This window comes from Alligator sinensis, unplaced genomic scaffold (assembly GCF_000455745.1).
Source record: "Alligator sinensis unplaced genomic scaffold, ASM45574v1 scaffold109_1, whole genome shotgun sequence".
In the NCBI taxonomy this organism is placed as follows: Eukaryota; Metazoa; Chordata; order Crocodylia; family Alligatoridae; genus Alligator; species Alligator sinensis.
This window is the reverse complement of record NW_005841852.1, coordinates 3,003,459-3,022,835: the sequence shown is the minus strand read 5'-3', so window position 1 is coordinate 3,022,835 and position 19,377 is coordinate 3,003,459. Positions and strand designations below refer to the sequence as shown.

Below are 19,377 nucleotides of genomic sequence, written 5' to 3'. Positions count from 1 at the left end.
TCATTTGGTTTGTGAGTCATAAGGAAAAGGGAAATGGCAAAGATAAAGAAAATTCAAATGGATTCTTGAGAAGGTGTCCAAATCCACATGATGGGTGCCATGCCCCTCCCACAGTTCCTAGAGATCAAGCATCAGAAAAATGCAATCACTCTGTCAGGGTTGTGCAAGTGTGTTAATAGTTTGATCTCTTACCTCTCTTAGCTTCGCATCTAAAGACAGGAGCAGCTGGACAAAATTACTGGTTATAATTGTAGTCCCTCAGCTAAGCAGTTTGAAGAATCACATATCTCCACTGTATAATCAATGTCTGAATTTAAATGCAAGGGCCAAATTTATCCCTGGTGCAAATCCATCAAAACTGATACGAGTTACCCTAGGATGAATCTGGCCTACCGTATCTGAACTGATAAGTTATTCAAGGGCTGTACAGCCTAAAAGATACACATAGTTGGCAGGTTGTCACAAATTAAAATAGAACAAGACTCACAAGCCATGTATGTCCCATGCTTCACAGATAGGTCACAAACAAGAAAAATAAGCAAGGTGTCTGGTGGAAAAGAAACTTCCCAGGATTTTTCTAACCCAGAGACAATTGAGATCCATCCACCTTGACAGGTACCAATTTTCCATATGTGTTACACCTAAGGCAGGCTGTCTGTTGAGGCCAGCTTGAGCAAGCTAACGCATGCTTGTTATTGGCAGTGTAAATATCTCTGCCTTGTGTTATTGTGGCACAAAGCAGCTGGACTATTTCACAATCATTTAAAAAGTGCTATAAAATTAGGGGTCTGGAGCTCTTATTTTATGACTTGCATGAACAGCCGTTGCCTAGAGAGAAATTATCCTCTTTATTTTCAAGGCTAAAGGTTCTTTTAACATTCATCAGAAGCAAAGTACACCCTTGATAACATATTGAGCTGTTTCTTATCTATTGCAGACTCTTTACCTTCTGCATAACATCACATTTGAGATCTCAGCTCTTCACATCTAACTCATTTAATCTCATCTGCAATTGTTTTCACCAACTGGATGTGTATAGTTATAGGAGAGGTTGACTTATGCCCTGAAATACATTCTTTACTGAATTTTTGATTTTCAGATCCTGATAACTTTTCTTCTGAGCATTATTACCCATCCTTTTGCGAAGTATGTCAGATTCTTAGCCTCCATGATATTTCTTGGCTATGAGGGGAGTTAGGTGTCCAACCCTCATTAGCTCCCAAATTTCTCAAAAATCTTTCATCATGTGACCACAATATTCCTTTGACCAAATAAAAATATTCACCTAATGTTTTCAAAGAGGTCTTATGTTCAAAAAATGGTAGGTAAACAAACAGCTATTATATATAGATATAGATGCCAAAGACATACAAGAAAATATTAACTATATTAAATGTAGAAAACGAGTTCTCTGGTGACCAAAAAAGGGGTGGAGGGAGCGGGGAGGCATGTGTGTGGGAAGTGTTGCCAACATTTAAGTCTTAAGTCTCTTAAGAAGCCTGTATTTCACAGGATAATAGTTTATCTGGAAACATATATCCCATACTGAAATTTAAATGATAAGTGTCATGAATGACATACATGTCCAAACAGGAGCTCTGAAGTATCCTGTATTTCTTTGTTTTGGCACATGGCAGCCTTTGATCTGTTTCCTGTCTTAGCTACATAGGGGTGCTGATCATCATTCTAAATATCTAGATGTGGAATATATATTTAACAAGAATATTTAAAACACCTTGATTCTAACTGTGTTCTCGCAAGTGTTCTGTTCAGCCACTTAGAACTTGCTTTATTGCAGGAGATATCTGTGGTTATGCCAAAAGGTGCCAATGGCTTGCTTATTATGTGCATATAAGTAAATGGATGGTAGAAAAGATACTAGTATATGATACTCATGCCTTGGTTTTGCAGGGCAATAATGCTGGGGTCCAGCACAAACCTCTCTGGATCTGTTTACACAGTTATATTAACATTATGGGTCATTAGCTTGTTAAACAGTAAAGATTTGTGCAAGATGCTAGAGAGAGGAAATACCCCAAATAGCTGCTTTTGGGAACAGGGCAGCAGTGGTTTGAGGAAACCTATAGCACTTTGTTGGCACTGCTGTTCAAAGAAATGGCACATGTTCACATAGTTAAGAAAAAAGTCATGCTAAGTAAATACCTTATTTCTACTTCAAATAGGAAACTGACATCATGCCAAACAAAAATCTGGATGATTTCATGATACAAGTATGACAAGCCCCAATAGGACTACTCAAATGCTTAAGTCTTTTTTTACATTGGTTTCTACTTGTACAAACCTATGTATTAGTGGTAAGTAGATTAATTCTAGCTTAATAATCATAACCAAACATATGCCCTTAAAAATGGTTATGGAAACCTTCATCCTTTGACTGAAGTAAATAGCCAGAAATCAGGGCCTTGTGAATTGTTCCAGTCAGGAGGAGACAAAGTTGATGATGGAGTCAGGTATTTTTCTAATTCAACTTGGGGCGGGGGGGGTGTTGTTTTGTTAGTCATATTTTCCTGAACACGGGAGGAATTAAATATACCAGAAGTCTTTTTTTTGTTCAGAATCTTTTTGTTTTTTGTCCCTGATTCTTTCAAGCAGCTCCTGGCCTACACACACTTTTAAGCTCAGCTTTTCTTCATACATTGTGCTGGGTTCATCCTTGTCTATGTGGTGCTCCTTTTAGTTTCCTCAACTGAAGTGGGGGGTTGTGGGTTTGTGTGGGTGGGTGGCTCTTTGCACACATGTACACATTCTCCAAAACAGTACCTAGGAAAAGTATGCCTGCCCTGATCTTTCAAACTCCTGAGCAGTCTTACCTTGACTTTTTTTTGCAAAGGGTTGGACATGGAAAAGGAAAGAACTTGCATCTGCTGTAGGGTCTCTCAGGCCTTGTCTATATTACAGAGTTCTGCTGGAATAACTATGCTGGCTACAGAGTGTGCAAAGGCCAGACAGTGTAGCCAACATGTCTCCAGCAAAAATTGGCAGATTATCTGTCATTCAGCCAAGCTGGTTGACTCTGGAAAAGAAATAGGCCTTCTATCAGTAGAGCTGCATCTATACCAGGAGGACAGCTTGGCATAGATGTATGTTGCAGTTAAAGTAACAACAACCCTGTAGGGTAGATTACAGTGTGCCTCACAGCTATCTTTAATGAAGGGTTCAACCAGTTTCAACAAGGTAATTTACGTTTGGGAGATCTGAAGGCTATGAAAAGGGAAGTCATAAAATATGGACTACACCAGTAGTGTAGTGTGGGTAATATCCATACAATATCCCTTTCTCCACAAAACAGGGGCTCCTGCTTGCTGAACAGAAACCCAAGCAATGCGAGCAGAGGTAGATACAAAGGGGGTGCAGTGGTGTGGACATACCCTCCCTTTCAGACCATGCCACAGGAGCAGCAGCCAGGAACTTTTTATGTCTCCAAATCAGGCGAGAATCCCCCCATTATGTGCTCAGTGGTACATCTACTCCCTTCCCATTCCCCCCGCCCTCCCCTGCCTGCTGCTGCCATTGCCCCCACTGTCTCTGGCTGCCCCAGGAGCAGGGACAGCTCCAGAGCCACTCCTGCCCTGCTCTAGCTGGGTTATATGGGGAGCTGGGCTCAAGCAGGGATAGCGGTGGCAGCAAGGGTGGTAGTAACAGCAAGCAGGTTCCTCTGCTCTGTTTGGTCCCCTCAGGTGTTTCCTGTAAGCCCAGGAGCAGAAGGCTACTGCTGCTGTCCCCAGCTGAGCTCCCCCTATCTCCAGGACAACTAGAGACAGCAGCAGCAGTGGGTTGGAGGGGTGGTGAATGGGAGAGGAGGGGAGAAGATGTGCTGTGCTGCTGAACATGAAGGGGAAGAGAAACACTCACTTATAAAAACTGCATAACTTTTAAAGACTAGTGATGGGACAGAGGTTGGAAGTTCCAATTCTGGCACAAATTTCCCTACTGTCAGGGGCACATTCAGATCCCAAAGTCAGTTCACCTACTAAGTAGTCTGGGTCTAGAAGTGAACTCCTCATGGGAGCTGGATTTGGCTGGGGCCCCATCTCTGGATCTTTATTTTTAAACACACTTTTCACTAGTTCATAGTAATTAAAAAAAAAATCAGTTTTAAAGAAGCCTGTAGGTTTTTGTTTAACTACCTGATCAAACAAACCACAAATCCTAGTACTAAATTGACTGGAGTCTCTGGCCTAAACCAGAGCTTTAAAGTTCACATGCAGCAAAGAGCTGGGATCAAAACACATACTTATCTTTAAAGTGTGGGTAGTCCCCTTGACTTTGAGTCCATTCCTGTGTGGAGAGTTACACTGGCACATGACTCCTTTGCTGTATCGGGACTCCTTCCAGAAGCTACTCTGTTCCTACACTACTGTTCTTCCTTGTGTGGTTGCATAATGACACCTAGTGGAGAAGTGATGGTGAATCTCTATTATTTATTTACATTGCTTTGATGTCTCTGGAGCGCAGAAACTCAATGAAGAGGGCTGAGCATTTAAAATTACATTCCTCCACTCACAACAGAATCAGCTTACCCATTGCACAAGCCTCTCAAAGATGCATAAATGGGGAGTGGGCAAGAATATGGCTTTTATGTATTACCTAAAGCCCATTACCTGTGTCTCACCCACTGACTCCTCAGTCTACATCTTCACTGCTTGCCTGTCTTGTATGCACACCAGCCCAGCCTCTGGCTTCTTTACTTTTCATTCCATCCAGGAAGAGCACACACCAACTGCTGAAACTTCCTCAGCCTGATGAAGGGTTTTTGAACCCAAAAGATTCCTTAAAAATGGTTTTCCAACTATTTAAGGTGGTCTAATAAAAGATATTAGATTCACCCAAAGAACCTTGTCTTACCTAAAGTCCAATATTTTCACCAGTGGTTAGCAATTCTGGATGCCCAACTTACTGGGGCATGGATTTCAGAAAATGCTAAGGCGGCCATCTGAAAACCTGGCCCCTGCATGGTGTCACAAGCTGGGAATCCTAAAATTGAGGCGTCCAAAAGTCTTTAGTCACTTGATAATTTAAGGCACTTTTAAATTAGATAAGGGTAATAGTCCCTCTTCAGTGCCTAGCAGGCTACTTAAAATAGATACACCTCCCTGTCCAGCCCTAGGCTTCTGACTCCCTGTTTCTAGTTTCCTTCCTCCTGACTGTTGCTCCTAGTGTCCTCAACCCTTCTGGTTTATTCCTGGTTTCGTGCTCCCTGGTTCCTGCCCTCTGTTTCTGGTTCCAGACTCTATTCCCACCTCTTGTGTTCCAGATTGTTCTGCTAGCTCCTTGACTCCTTGTGCTCCAGACACCCCTGTCTCTGACAGCCAACTCCTATCTAGGTGATCACTAACACCCTCAACCCATGCAGCTTTAGCTGCCTACTCCAGACCCCTTGACTTAATGACACCAGTTTGGATCTCCGCCTCCTGTTTCTGACACCCTCTTTGGCCTGTGGTTTTGCTCAGGGTGACTACCTATGTCTTGGTCCATTATAGACCTCAACCTCCTGACTCATCTGCTCCTGCCTCTAGTCTGCACCCTTGCCTCCCTGACCATACCTGTTTCTGATCCCGTTAGGCTCAATCTTCAACTGCCTACATTGTAGTCATACCCCTGCCACCTCTTGTTAGTTTGTTGGTTTCACTGCCCTCACCTTTTCTATCCCATCTGTCCACATGAGCAGATTGGGAGGGGGGGGGGCCACAGAGGGCATGTGCATAGGAGAAAAATGGAAAGAAAAGGGAAAGCTAAGTGTTTCAGACATTTTAATTCTTGTAAAAATGTTTCAACCAGAAATAATGCTCAGCAGGAAAGTAGTCCTGTCTGATCACACACACTTAAACCCAAACTTTACGGGTATCCACTGGTTTACTAAAGTCCAGCTCTGTGTGTCCAAGGAGCTTGACTTCATCCGCACTAAGTTTTAAGGCTTTTCCATTAAACTTACATTCTAGTCTATCAAACTGCCCCATCTTCATAGAGGCCCAACTACCAGAAATGTTACCTTGGTTCGAGTTAATGACGAGAGTGCTAACTTCATTCAAATCATACAAAATATACTATTTCCTTCACTTAACTCAAGGCACCTGACCTGATGCTGTTCAAACTTTTCTGACAAATTTTCACTCTTGACCTTGACATGGAAAATCCCAGCCTCTAAAAGGGATTTTTATCTTTTAAGAAAGTTATAAGTAAAGAAGTGAAAGGGAGGGATTGTGACTATCAAATGGAATTTAACCTTGCCTATAGAATCTGCTACTATGGAAGCTGTACATAGTACATTTATCTCAGGTACATGTACAGTATGGGGACATTTTAGTTTTTCTCCATAGATAAAGATGGGGCCTAAGTTTGTTCTTCCCTTAATCACAATTGCAGCAACCCAGCTGATGTTCTATTTTTAGCCAGTCCTTATATGGTACCTATTACTGTAAAATCTGAGAATCTCACACGTATTAATGAATTTATGTTCAAAACATCAAAGCAAGATGGAAAAAGATAAGTAGTTCCATTTTATTGGGCTGAGGAGGGAACTGAGCTACAGAAAGACCAAGTGATTTGGTCAAAGTTGCAGAAGGCATTCATAACAGCCGGGAAATGAACCCCAATCATTTGAGTTTTCATCTGAGGTCTTAACCCATCCTTAGCCCAGCTTCAGAAAAAATTGTGAGATAAAATAAAAATAGTGAGTAAATAAGATATTTTGGGAGATACAAGAACTTTTAGCCCTACTTTATTCCAGCATAGAACCACAAAAGCATTGCAATATGAAGTTAGAATAGTTGATTAGGTAACGATTAGACATCGTGCTACTCTTGTCTTTCCTCCATTCCCCCATTGCCACTTATCAGGACCTGCTCTGGAATTCTTAAGTTAAAACTATAAAACTAGCTTAAAGGATTCATAATTCCATTTTTCATTAAAATTGCTCGATCGTTTTATGAAAGATACCATACAATATGCTGCCTGCATTAACAGGGAGCTGGACTAAATGACCTAGAAAGTCAATTCTAATGAAAATTAGGCATACAAATGCTCTAATCTTATGCAGTGCAAGGTGTGTTTTAATAAGTTGCACTGAAATGACTGTCCAGGGCTGACTTGAAGCAACATTAGCTGATCCAACACCCTTTGTAGGTTAGATAAGCTAGTTTCACATTTGATGTTACCTCACGCAGAGCAAGAAAAAACCAGAAGATGGAATTCCATTGCCAGGTTGAAATTAAATAGTGAAGACTTCTGGAGGAACCTAGTGTGACCCTTGCTGTATGACAAGATTTCAGTTATTTTATGCCAGGTTACTATGTGTAAGCTTGGCCATCTTTGCTAAACACTGGATTTCAGATGGAAATTGTGGCCCTGAAGTACAAGAAGTGACCAATGAATTTTCTTTTCTGCCATATGCAAGAAACAGGTATTTGACAGGAAAAAATGCGTATTTTTAGTGTAGGCAGATCCATACTATAAAATGTCTTTTTCATGTAATAAAGTTCCTAGTTATGTCACAATAATACTTCAGCCAGGTGCAGCTCAGGAACAAAACCAGGCCTCAGTCATTGGCAGCAGGGAACTGCCTGTCCTACAGTGAAGATAGCTTCCAAAGCCAGGATCACACAAATCATTGCATATGTTTTGGGGGAGGAACCACACAAGAATACACACAACAATTTCTCCTACCACAGAGCATTCCACCTACAAACCCAATCTCCTTGATGTCAATTCCATCCTTTGTTCTGGATGATTCACTTGTGTCTAGGGTATGCCAGATCTTTGCACCTGATTCCTCAAAGAAAGGGCATTTTCAGGTAAGCACAAAAATAGTTCCTTATTCTTCCTCATGCCAAGGATCCACAGATCAATTATCATGGGATTTTCCTGGCCGTGTGTCCCTACAGTGGGTAATAGGATCATCCCTTAAATATCAACATCCAAAATGATATAGTAAATTTCCTCCATCTTCCTCAAGGCATTAAGATATGGAGAAGCCTCCTGCCAATAGAAAGGAAATGACGCTGGCTAAGTTTGAATGACCAATATGCAAATTTTGGATAAATAATGGCCATTTAGCAAATCTCAATAAAGGAAACATTACTACTTAGTCTTGTGATAGTCAAGTGCTTAGTGACATTGGCAATTGGGAGGTAAAGGCATAAGATTCAGTGTAACCAGAGGCAATGGCAGGCATAGTCAGTGAAGACTCAAAGCATATCTGAATAATATTGATTAAGAAAGGTTCTGGCTAGTGGAAGATAAAAAAGGATTAAGAGCATAGAATGGAAACCAGATGGTTACTGAACAAGCCCTAGTAAATTTGGGCAAGCTTAATTATAATATTTTACATATATGCTAGTATATTATGTATATTACTGTGTGTGTATGTGCGTGCATGTGTGTGCATACACACACAACTATATACATATACTATACTAATGTATGTGTGTATATTATACACACACACAACTTACTATATAAATACACACACATATTAGTATAGTATATTATAAATACACACACACACACACACACACACACGTACTGAGTATAACATACAAAAGTAGTGTTGTAACTTGCACCAGTGCAACTGATTTCCCCACCAGTCTACCCAGAACACAAAGTCCTGGCATTACTAGAGCCATAAACAAAACTTCTCTCCTGCACATCAAGATAGCAATGCAGTTGGTTTCTCTGGGGGAACAGAGTTAGGTAAAAGGGAGGAAAAGAAGCCATAACCAAGTAGCACTGATTTACTCAGGAAGGAAATCATTACTCAGGAAGGAAATGATTTACTCAGAAACTTCAGTGAGATGAGGAGATTAGTGGGAGAGGAACTGGGGTCCTTGAGGGCAGAGGAACTCAGCGTCCAAGAGGAGTGGTCGTTCCTCAAGGAAACGATACTCGGGGCCCAAGGGGTGTCCATCCCGACAAGAAGCAAAGGGGGCAGGAGTGTCCGGAAGCCCCCCTGGCTCACCAAGGGTGTCCGGGAATGCCTGCTTGCCAAAAAGGCGGCATACGCCCGGTGGAAGGGGGGTGTAATCTCCAAAGAGGAGTATACCTCCTCTGCTCGGGCCTGCAGGCGGGCTGTTAGGAAGGCCAAGGCGGATATAGAGCTCGGATTAGCGTCCAGGATTAAGGATAACAAAAAGTCCTTTTTCAAATATATTGGGAGGATGAAGAAGGCGCCGGGTAATGTGGGGCCCCTGCAGGATATGCGGGGCAATCTGGTGGTTGCGTCAGAGGATAAAGCGGACCTCTTTAACCAATTCTTCACCTCCGTTTTCTTGTGCAGGGACCGGGACTTCCCTGCTGTGATAGAAGCCAGACGCGAGGGGATCGCCTTCAGACCTCGGGTTGGGGAGGACCGGGTTAGAGAGCTTCTGGAGGGGCTGGACGCGTTCAAGTCAGCGGGTCCGGATGCTCTCCACCCCAGGGTGCTGAGGGAGCTAGCTGGGGTTATTGCAGGGCCCCTGGCACGGCTCTACGAGCGATCGTGGTGCTTGGGCCAGGTGCCAGAAGATTGGAAGGTAGCTAATGTGGTCCCCATCTTCAAAAAAGGGAAAAGGGAGGACCCGGGCAATTATAGGCCCGTCAGTCTTACCTCAATCCTGGGGAAACTCTTTGAGAAGATCATCAAGGAGCACATTTGTGATGGGCCGGCATCAGAAATGATGCTCAGGGGCAATCAGCATGGATTTATTAGGGGGAGATCATGTCAGACCAACCTGATTGCCTTTTATGATCAGGTCACAAAGGCCATGGATGCAGGTGTCGCGGTGGATGTAGTCTTTCTGGACTTCAGCAAGGCCTTTGACACCGTCTCTCACCCCATCCTAATTAATAAACTAGGCGACTGTGGCATAGATGCCTACACGGTCAGATGGATTGCAGATTGGCTGAAGGGTCGCACTCAGAGGGTGGTGGTGGATGGATCATACTCGACTTGGGGGGAGGTGGGTAGTGGAGTCCCCCAGGGCTCGGTCCTGGGGCCTGCGCTGTTCAATTTCTTCATCAGCGATCTTGATGTTGGGGTGGAAAGCAACCTGTTTAAATTCGCTGATGACACCAAAATTTGGGGGGAGGTGAGCACGCTAGCAGGGAGAGAGAGATTGCAGAAGGATCTGGATAGGTTACAGGGGTGGGCAAACAGGAACAGGATGTGTTTCAATACGGACAAGTGCAGGGTGCTGCACTTGGGTAGTAGGAACCAGCAGCACACTTATACGATGGGGAGCTCCCTACTTGAGAGCACGGAGGCGGAAAGGGATCTTGGTGTCATTATTGACTCCAAGATGAACATGGGCCGACAATGCGAGGTCATGGTTGGCAGGGCTAACCGGACCTTGTCGTGCATCCACAGGTGCATCTCGAGTAGAGCCAGGGAGGTGTTCCTCCCCCTCTATGCGATGCTGGTCAGGCCGCAGCTGGAGTATTGTGTCCAGTTCTGTGCGCCCCATTTCAGGAGGGATGTGGACAACATGGAGAGGGTCCAGAGGAGGGCCACCCGCATGATCCGGGGACAACAGGGCAGACCCTACAGTGAGAGACTGCGGGACTTGAACCTATTCAGCCTCCACAAGAGAAGGCTGAGGGGGGACCTGGTGACCGTCTATAAACTCACTAGGGGGAACCAGAAGGGTTTGGGGGAGACGCTGTTTCCCCTAGCCCCCGCTGGCATAACAAGGAGTAATGGGCACGAGTTGATGGAGAGGAGGTACAGATTGGACATCCGAAAAAACTACTTCACAGTTAGGGCGGCTAGGTGCTGGAACCAACTTCCAAGGGAGGTGGTGCTGGCCCCTACCCTGGGGGTCTTTAAGAAGAGGCTGGATGCCTACCTGGCTGGACTCATTTGAGTCCCGTTTTTGTTTTTAGGGTTTTTTGTTGTTCTCCCGCCCTGGCGGGGGGTCGGGCTAGAAGATCTATTAGGTCCCTTCCGACCCTAAAACTATGAAACTATGAAATGCCATAAGAATTGAGGGCTGCCTGTCTAAGTTAAAGCACAGTATTGTGTCTCATTTCCAAAAGGTTCCAATTTCAAATAGAAAACATCTCATCTGATTGCAGCCCTTGGGAAGTATACCCTAATGGATGGGATGTATAATAACACTTCTTGCGGGGGTTCAGCCTAGATGGTGCTGTTAGGAGTAGAATGAGGTTCCAAAGTTGTGCTCTTTGACTTCATTGGGTTGTGATAAGATTCTTCCCCTGAGGAGCCATAGACGCTGGAATTTGTGCAAAACTTTTCTTGAACTTGCTAAGACTATTATACTACAGAGAATTGCCTTTTTGCTTTAATACTCTTACAAACCCACGCTAAAGACCCCATAGGGGATCTTAAATCTGTGTTTCACAGGCTTAACATGCTAGCTAAGATGCAAACTGTGACCAGTCAGCAGAGTAAGGGACATTCATTTTAAGTGGCTCCTTAGAGATCTTAACTCCTGGATTGCATTAGTACATGAAACTAGTTTTAAGCACAGTTTAAGCAGCTTAAAGTTATGCCACTGCAGGGCAGGTTTAATCTTTGATCTGTGCTACCCAGCTTATGTTCTATTAATGTGTGGCCACTCCCCACAGATGGACTGTCCATGTTGCAGTCCTCCAGCATCTCAGGATGCAGTTTCCCCTCCTCCACCTGCCTGTTCTGCATGAACAAACTTTCCATCCCCTGAACTCTACTGCCAAGGGTGCAGTTCTGACACTAAGCCAACTTCCCCTCCCACCTTCAGAGCTGTGAACTTCACAGCCCAGGAGCTCTATCCCTGCTATCCATTCTCTGACATAAATCAGGAAAAACACTTCAAAGCAATTAGTCTGATTGTTGGTATGCATCAGTTTGGGGGAGTAGAAAATATATAATTAGATCTAGAACTCTGACAACAGAAAAGAGTAAATGAGATGCAGGGAGAATACTTAGGATTACTGGATAGGTATTTGGGTGAACTGAACAGGATAATGGTGTTGGCTACAAATGTCCAACTCGGGATCCTTAAAATTCTGGTTTATTAGGTGGATTGAAACACTGTAATGAAGTTAAATCATAAACCTTGGGGCTGGTCCCCCCCCCCCCACACACACACACACAGTAGCGAGCTACAAAATTCAAGTATACCTATCCCACAGGTGCTGGAGTCTGCTGTTGAGGCTTCTTTCAGCGTGGTGTTATCCTCCAGAAGGGGGTCGCTGGCTGGTCCTTCTGGCTGGACAGGTCAGGTGCTGGTCAAGTTGGAGATCAAGAGGGTGCCGCTGAGGGTCATTTTTCACTGCTTTTTATCTGTCCTTGGCAGACTTTGGTGACTCCCCAGTTTTCAGGTTTGCCCAATCCAGGGGTCATGGACCCTCGTGTGACTTCCCCCTTGGTGGCTACTGGATGGCATCTGTCAGCCCCAGGGGTCGTCCACATGTACATGCAGGTTTGGGAGTCGGTTGATGAATTCTGAATAGGGCTCTGGAAGCAGTCGATCTGGAGATATTCATCCCAAAAGTTGGTCCCCGGCGTTGATTAACTCAGACCAGGGCTTCTAGCCCTTAAACAGTGACATTTAGAGATTTCCCTGTTGCTACATTGTCTTCTATTGATTTCTTCTGTTGGTTGATCTGCGGTTTTCCTAGGTGTTAATTGCTGCCTGCTACTGTGTTACGCATTCAATCACTGATTCATTCACTCTTTCAGGGGCCCGCCTGATACAGGGAAGTGGTAGTTTGACTCCTGACCTTGTTAACATTGTTACAACGTATAACTTACTTCTGAAACTAAACACATTTAGTTGAAAGGTGAGGAGTATAAAATATAAGCTACAAAAGTAATGCCATGGCACAAAATAGATAAAAATACCAAAATACAAGGGGAGATACAAAATGCATGCATACAAATTTTAAAACACAATTCCTTATCTTAAAGTGAAAGAAAGAGGAAGGAAGAAAAGGTAGAAGAGGAAAAACATATCCAAGGAGGGGAGAGCAACTGCAGGCAAGAGGAAAAGGGGGCTTTCTGCTACAGTAGGTAAGATCATAATTTCCAGTGGGCCCTCATAAGACTTAAAATTTTCTTTTGTGACATCACATCTTTTCCAGGATGGCAGTCTTTGTCTTCTGTAAAAATTCTTCTGCCATGGCACCTACACCCTGACAGTAATCACCTCAGTGCAAGGCTATGACCAAGGATCCTGGTTTTCTGTGTTTAAAAATTGCAAATTCTCTGATTAAAACCCCCAAAATCTGCAATAAAATGAAATGCCACTATAGATATAGGTATCAGATGAGCACAATGTTTTATTGATATATTTACAATTTTAAAGCAATTTGGAAGCCTACCAGGGCCTCAATCATTATAATAAAATAAATTCTAAGTGCCTATAAGTTTTGGTATTTGATTTTGGATTTTTTGTCACGGAAAAGCAGAGCTCCCCCTGCCCCCTTTGCTCATCAGGATGTGGGTCCAGGCCCTTCACTTCCAAACTACAGCCCCCCAGCCCTATTGGTGCCCTTCACTCTCCATCCAAAGACCCTGGCCCTGTTGGTGCCCCTCACTTCCCACCCACAGCCCTACTAGTGCCTCTCACTCCCCACCCACAGACCCCCCCTATGCTCCCCAGCACTGCTAGAGGAGGCCCCAGCTGCCAGAGCTATGGGGCCAGGGACCCAGGTCTGCAGCCCCTTGTCCTCCACAGAAGTGCCTGAACTCTGGCTGCCACCCACAGGAGACAGCAGCTGCTATGGTAGAGCAGAGTGCAGAGCCCGGCTCCCCTTCCCCCATGGGCAGCTCGGCCAGAGTGGAGCCCATTGGGAGTGTTGGAGGAGGGTTGTGGATGCGGGCAGCCTGCTGCAGACTCAGGCTCCCCACCCTGATGCCTTCCCACTGGAACATCCACAGCTCAGCGGGTGGGACCTGGCACAGCAGGACAGAGCAGAGCTGGTCAGGGAAGCTTGTTGCAGCTGCTGGGAGCTCTGCGCCACCATAGTGAGGCACCCTCTGTCTGGCCAGCAACAGCAAGGGGCACAACTCTGCACCACTGCCCCTGCTGCTGCTGAACAGGCAGGGAGTGCTTTGCCATGGTGGAGTGGGGCTTGCAGTGACAAGGAGCTTCCCCACCTGGCCCTGCTCTGCCCTGCTATGCTGGGACCTCCCCACTGAGCTGCGGAGGCCCTGGGGGAGGGCAGCAGGGCAGGGAGCCCGAGCCCGCAGCAGGCAGCCCACCCCCACCCCCTGCACAGATCAAGGGGGCATGTGCCCCTACTACCCCCCCCCCCGGGAGTACACACAGTGGCAGGGAGCCAGCTCCCCCCCTCCCAAACAAGCCATCTGCAGCTCTGTTCAACTCCCAGCTGGGGCCCTGTGGCCGCACATTCCAGCCCTGGGCCCCAAGCCCCATGCATTGCCCTATCTGGGCAGCATCCCCAACCCCAGCCCAGTCAAACTCCCGCCCTCCCTCCTTCCATATGGGGGCCTCAATCCCCCCACCCCACCATCAGACTTACCTGTGGAAGCTGCTCTCCAGGCTGCCTGGAGGTTATGTGCATGTGTGAGCATGCACACGCACATGGTGCCTCCTGCCTGACCGCCCTCCTCCATGTCCTGCCAGCCTGCAGAGAGCTCTTTGTAAAAATGAAAAATCTGCATGTTTCTCTGTTAAAATGAAAAATCCAAGTTTTTCTCAGTTAAGAGGGAAAATCCACATTGTTTCCTGGTTTTTCTGTGGGAAACAGAAAACCTGGATCCTTGGCTATGACTCACTTCACCAGGGCACATGCGTCATGTCTGTCCCAAATGTAAAGAAGCCCCAGACACCGCATCATTCTGTGTTTGCCTCAGCTTTCTCTCTAAAGAACTCTTACTAGAAAAAGTTGTATGGGAAGAGACTGAATTTCCCTCACCTCTAAAACCCACATTATTAGTACCAGGATCCTGGAGAGAGACCTTGAGAGCCTATGCAATATCAAATGGAATCCCCAATCCCAAATTTAGTTCATATTTTTGCTGAAATTTGGAAGGGGAGAAAACTGTTACCAAAATTTTTGCCTACTCTCTCTGGATAATATTCAGGGACCTCATCTAACCAAAGTTATACCCCCAAATTGAGCCATTTGGGCTTCTATCTCCAGAAGGAAGGTGTACAGACATCTCTGAACTGACCCTGAGCCCCTTTAAGCTACTATTTACAAAGAGATATTTTCTCATGTCTTCAACTTGCTGAATGACCCACTTCCTTTTTCATGTCTGGCAGCTGCTGCTCTTACAGGGCTCCTTTCGCTCTGTCTCAGACCTCTGAGGCTCTAGACACTGCAAACACCTCAAAAACTGGAGCATATCTAAGAAGCCTAACTGTCCAGAAATTGAATGAATGCCTAGAATGGAATGGGGAATTAGGAAAACATTAAATGGGCCAAAGGTGAGCCTAAGACATTTAAATTAGCCTAAGACATTTAAATTAAGTTTGGAATTGTCCTCAGAAAAGCTTGGTGGTAAGGAGACTGTGTCATCATCATCATGAATAACCACCATCACTTGAGCTGGTTTTCCTCTGAGAAAGAAATTTCTTTTCACCTCCCCTCTCTTCCAAATAGCATACATTTAATTGATAAATATCTTACAGGCCATCATTCTGTGACTTGATGAAACAACTGCAGGCAGCAGGGGATGCTGAAGTTACTGATCATTTTGGGAGAGAGGGGAAACTTTTAAGGAATAATGAGATCAGCATGAGCCCAAACTAGACTCCAATTTTAGTGCCTGAAGTGCAACTTTTGTGCAGAAGTTTTCCCCACCAGCATAAGTGAATTAACAAAAAGGCCAAAACAAAAGTAAACATGAGGAAGTAACAATGAGCTGCTTCCAAATATAAATGAAGCAATCACTGTTGGAGTGACAGGGTAAAGAGACCAAGATTTTAGCAACTTTAGGCAATAGCAAGAAAAAGAATTCTGATATTTCTGAACATGAATCTGTAAAACAGGAAAAATAATACAATTTCTTAGCTATCAGACACAAAAATCTCTGTTGGAAATACATTTGAGAGTCATTAAAGAGAAAAAAACCTCAGTGTGGTCTGGACTACTGAATACTATGTCCTGGTACAATAGATTTCATTCACCAAATGGCAAGTACCAGGCTGAATGACACAAGATCATTACTACACATAGGAAAGATAAACATTGCTTCAGAAGTTCTTTAAGAAAGAACAAAATGCAGATGTCATATTCTGCTTGCAATTATATGATTTATCACCACACTTAGTTTCACATTGTTTCTCCCATCCAATCAATACTGTGTCATGTGCATTTCTAACACATTTCTTCTAAAAAATAAATGAAGAGTATGCTGCTCAGTTAATCCTTTCTGCATCTTTCTAACTTCTTCCTGCCATCTCCTGGCAAAATCAAGTATTACAGTATTTTAGCATTATTTATGCTGGTGCAAAAGGCCACATAGTGGCACACCCTGTGTACTTTCAGTGATTAGGAACTCGGAGTGAAATGTGGAAGACCTAATATTTCCCCCTGTATTTCACCAGGCCTGCATTCCAGTTGCATAAGTACATTTCAGAGAAGCTCCTATTGCCACTGTTTCTCCTTTCCAGTGCAACATATATAGTTCTTCAGTATCTGTCAATAAAACTCTTCTCCTCATATAGAGCTACAAAGCAAACTGAAGATCTTGTATACTTCATAGATAAGGAGGCTTCTGCATGTGTAACAATGGCTGTTTCTTTCTAAACTTCCCATAGAATCTTAAAGTGATCTATAGGCACACCAAAAAGATTTGTTTAACCAAAAATAGCCTTATTTTAAAAAACAATTGAAATTAAATTCCCTAAAATGAGAGCAATCTGTGTTAGGTGCTATATTTACCCATTGTGAGGGCAATTTATGCTTTAAAGAGCTTGCACTCTAATATATGGGACAGAGGCATGGACAGAAAAGTGTTCTGCACACTATCATACAGCAGGTCAGTTGCAGAGAAGAGCACAGAACCTAAGGCTCCTGGGCTAAGTACAGACAGTCAGAAAGCTCAAGGCTGAATTGATTCAGTCTTTGCAGTTAGTCTAAGCTGCAGCGATTGAACCAATAAGCAAATAAACAGACATTCCTTTTGATCCAGGAAATGCAGCCACATGCCTGCTGTGGCTCAGGCCAGAAGCCAGGGGGCACTAGAGCATACCTGCCTGCCACTCCCAAAGGGAAGAGAGCCCTCCAAGACTTCTCCCCACGCCCTGCTGGAGAAGAGGAGGGCATGGCCAGGCCCTGGGGTAGGAGGGGGTGGGGAGGGAAGGTAGTAGCACTGAATTCATAAAAGCTTGAACAAGAATAGTTCTTTCTCTGAATATCTATAAACTGAAGAACTATAAATGCAGCCTGGGCTGTGTGTTCTTTTACTCTTCCTGCTGCCCCCGAGGTCTCTGGGATTTTCAGTCCACAATCACAGCAGCAGAACTCTCAGGGTTGCTCATCACTTCCTCTCCCTGCTTCCAGGTGCCTCTGGAATTTGTAGTCCACAGTCGGCAGGACAAGGCAGCTCTGTACTTGGGGGAAGATGAGTTTTAACCCCCCCCCCTCCCTGGCCTCAGACCCCAGCTGGGGTCTGCCTTGCGGAGGGGGACACACAGTAAGCCAGCCAGTGAGGCCAGTGAGCCAGCCCTAAAAAATATGCTGGGATGCTGGGGGACTCTGATTTCATTTAAAACCAGGAAGGGGTTTGGGACAGAAGTTTCATAAACTAGTTTGACCTAAAGTTTGATGGCACTTTCAACCAGATTTATCATAAACCAGTTTCAGCCATTTTGAAACTGGTTTATGTGCACTGAACTTCTGTTCTGTTACAGGTTTAAACCATATTCTGTTCATTTAAACCAGTTTATATGCAACTTCTGTCCCTTATGTTCTTTTCACTGACCTAGCTATTACACAGTGCTACCTCACTGATAAACAGGAGCAGGACAAGAATAGCCTTATTGAAACAGTATTAAAAAGCCCTGCTGCACTCCTATTTAAAAGATGTTACAAAAACTTCTTTTTTAGTTACTCAATTAAAGACAAATCCAAGTGGTCATCATTCTTTGAAGGAGCAGGCATTTGTCCCAACAATTCTACTGCTAAGATATGTCTCATATTACAGGGTTTGGGAATCTTTGTATTTAAGATTCCAGGCTGAGGAATTTGCATAGCTCTGTCAAGTTTGTAAGAAGTGCCATTCTCATCCTTCCAAGCAAGCAAAAGAGGGGAGCTCTTGGAGCTGTCTCTTTCAGCTCCTTTAAAGTAAGCAGTAAAGAATACCATTCACCGTGCTGCTGGGAAATATCAAAATCCTTTATTTGTGCGTTCAAATATTCTGAAATGCTGTAAGCTTGACATCGTTGTCATCTTTTTATCGACAGCATCAGCCAGATGAAACCAGTCAAGGAGTTAATCAAGGAAAAGTAAAAACCCCTTTAATTCACAATCACATACATCTTCACTGCCTAAAGAAGGGTAAGTGCTTTCAAAGCTTTTCTAATGGCAGGGTATTACCATGCTGGTTTGTCTTTCCACTGCTTGCAAGACATTTTTTCCTTCCAGTCTTTTCTCCTTGACATCATGTGTCAGAACTGCTGTACCTTCTACCTATCAACAGTTTATGACATTGATGAAATCTCAAAGCAGATCTGGTTGTGACAGCACTCAGTGAACTGTTAGCAGTGTCAAGGTCACTTTATTTCTCTTGCTTAAGCTATAATTCTTCCATCCTCAGGGGTACTTCTTCAAGAAATCTTCCTTTCTGAGCATTTTATGATCCGCAGCCTCTTTGCTCTACAGCTGCAGTTATAGAAGACAAAAGTGATGTTCCTACTATTAGAAACTATTAACTGGTTGGTGATTTTGAGCTCTAATTACAGCATGTAGCACAGTTCTGACTGTTGGTGACTTAAAACCACAGCTAAAAAACATGGACTTAATCCAGAAAGCTGTACTGTTTATCCAAAGCAATTATGCATTGGATGTGGGTGGCTAGGGAAAAAGTACTAGACAGGAGAAAAAGAATAAAACCACTGTGGACTGGATACATACTGAAACCAAGAGCTTGTGGTAGCACAGGTATGCTGGAGGGTGCAAGTGCATAGATACTTGTTGCTAAGGTGATATATCCCCCCCCCCCCCCAACACACACACACACTTATTGAATGCAAATGTATAAGTTGACCACCACACAGTTTTATCAACAGCCTGTCAGTTGTCAACAGCATTGCAAACAGCTGAAGTGTTCCTACTTTCAAAACCTTCCTTGATTTATTTTTTTCCTAGGGTAAGCCTGATGTTCAGATGGGCACACATGTATTATCTCATGCTGCATTTTAATGGAATTCTTCTCAAGAGGCAGCATGAGGGCCCTTATGTGGGAAA

General features: G+C 44.2%; 1 protein-coding gene across 7 annotated transcripts in view; it reads left to right on the top strand.

Annotated features, from left to right (window-relative positions):
* Positions 1-482: 482 nt before the first annotated feature.
* LOC102379397 (dual specificity protein phosphatase 13-like) overlaps positions 483-19,377 on the top strand; it is a 42,082-nt gene continuing 23,187 nt past the window's right edge. The window contains exons 1-3 of one of the 7 annotated variants that reach the window (XM_025212801.1): positions 12,955-13,006; positions 15,228-15,392; positions 18,375-18,468. The gene's annotated coding sequence lies outside the window, so the exon portion shown is untranslated. Of the gene's footprint in view, positions 616-12,946; positions 13,007-15,227; positions 15,393-18,374; positions 18,469-19,377 lie in introns of those variants that run through there. The other 6 variants (XM_006016288.2, XM_006016287.2, XM_025212804.1 and 3 more) reach the window with 6 other exon arrangements.